Here is a 2,500-nt window from a genome sequence, read left to right on the forward strand (position 1 = left end):
AAGATGAAATATCTCAAATAAGGGTGATATTTGCTTATTTTCTGTCTGATAAGATAATTCTTCTCACTAAGCAGATTTTATGTTAGTGTTTTACTTATTTTAAGGGTTTTGGTCCTAAATGATCTCAGTAAGATATTACAGCTTGTTGCTGAGATTTGATGACCTATATTGAGTAAAACATGCTTGAAACTAGAATATCAAGGGTTGCAAAGCTGTGTCATCAACACCCACAAGTATAAAACGATTTTTTTAAAGTAATAATTTCTGATTTCAAGCATGAAACAATTGTGTCTCATAATTAAAACAGACGACAGCCAAATGGACTTTGCTGTTTTATTTTCAATGAAACAATAGAAAATACATACTCATATAGTAGTACAGTTGGCACAACTGACAGTTCATATTTAAACATTTAACATGTGACATTTCTAACAATTTTTAACAGAAATAGTTCATGCACATTCAGATGAATTCTTCAAAATTACAATTAAATTTTTTTTGGCCATACGCACTAATTGACTGAAAGAGCATGCACTTGGCGCGATGATGTCATGTTATCGATGGAAAAAATGCATTTTTAGACCATATGATTTGCCTGAGCGGCTAGGAGACCCCGAGAGTAACAAGCGGTTCCCTTGTTGCCTTTCCATTAAGAACAATAAATTAGTTTTTAGTATAAGTTTGCTGGTTTCAAGAAATGTAATGCCGAGCGCATATCATTATGTCAAGATAATGGCACTAGCGTTTACTTAATTTAAGAATATTTTTCAACATGTTGAGCAAAAAGGTCTCTTTTTTTTCTACCAAGAAAAGTGCACTTGTTTTTAGTGAGAATATACTTATTTTAAGGCATTTTTGGGTTCATTGAGGTTAGCTAATTTTACTTGTTTTGGAAAGTCTTGACAAGCCAAATTTTCTTGTTCTATTGGCAGATAATTTTGCTTAGTTCAAATAAAATACCCCCAATTTTTTTTGTTTTTTTTCTTGTTTTTGAACACTGACTTTTTGCAGTGTGCTACCAATGATTCGGTCTATATTTTTTGTTATGACAAAATATTTTGAGCGATATTTCCCGCATCTACTTTGTTTTAGCAATCAAGAATATTTCAGTTGTTTATATACTTCTTTGTGAGGACATTGTTGATTGTCAGGTTCGGATGTACTTTGTGGACGCCGAATTTGCTCCACAGTAAGTCTTTGCTGTCGTCCAGCATTCTGTTTTCTTTTGCTTTGTAGCCAGTTCAGTTTTAGTTGAGTTCCCATAGCCTTCCCTAAGCTTCAATGCCTTTTCTTAGGGGCACTCACCTTTTGTTTATTTTTGGTTTAAGCATTAGGTACCTTTTCACCTTCACGCTGCCTCCCGCTGTTTCCGACATCTACAAAGCAATTAGCTACCGGCTGCCACCTACTGATATGGAAGAGTATTACACGGTTACTCTGCCGAGCTCTAGACAGCACCGACACTCAACAACAACACATCATTTGCAGACTATAATTACTGGTTTGCAAAAAATATTTTTAACCCAAATAGGTGAAACTAGGACAACATTCAAAACGTGTCTGATGTAAATTTTGCGAGTAAGCTAGAGTATAATCATTTGCATAATGCAGTAAATTATAATGTAGTACCTTTGTCAGTAGTCGGACATTGTAGTGAGCTAGCTTTAACCGCCTTAGCTAAAATAAAGCAATACTTACGTGAAGTAGCGAAGGATTGAATAAATGACAAAATACAAGTGTCATTAGTATGAAAACCAGTCTTACAAATGCAATGCGATGGGAAAAAGTGCTTTTAAATCTCGTAAGCAGGAAATATGTAAGCAGACACGTTAGCATCCAACAGAAAGGCTAAATAGTAGACTGACTATACGTCCTCTTTTCCCAGGACATGTCCTCTTTTGCGGGGCTGTCCGGGCGGAGTTTCTTAAATGCCTCAAATGTCCGGCATTTTTGAGTCAGGGTTGCGTGTATTTTCAATGTACGTCCAGGGTTAAGAAGGGGTTGAAAACAAAATAAATTGTGAAGGTGTGCACATGCAGCAGCATTTGTGAGGGAGGGGCAGAGACAGAGAGAGCGAGGGAGTGGATTGATTGACATACTTGACAACCCTCACGCTTTACCCGGGGGACTCCCGAATTTCAGTGCGCCTCCCGAAAATCTCCCAGTGCAACCATTCTCCCGAATTTCTCCCGATTTCCACCCAGACAACAATATTGGAACCGTACCTTAAAGGCACTGCCTTTGCTTGCCGGCCCAGTCACATTATATCTATGGCTCATCACACACACAAGTAAATGCAATACATACTTGGTCAAAAGCCATACAGGTCACACTGAGGGTGGCCGTATAAACAACTTTAACATTGTGAAAAACATGCGCCACACTGTGAACCCACACCAAACAAGAATGACAAACACATTTCGGGAGAACATCCGCACCGTAACACAACATAAACACAACAGAACAAATACCCAGAACCCCTTGCAGCACTAACTTTTCC

Source organism: Nerophis lumbriciformis, linkage group LG30 (genome assembly GCF_033978685.3).
Source record: "Nerophis lumbriciformis linkage group LG30, RoL_Nlum_v2.1, whole genome shotgun sequence".
NCBI lineage: Eukaryota > Metazoa > Chordata > Actinopteri > Syngnathiformes > Syngnathidae > Nerophis > Nerophis lumbriciformis.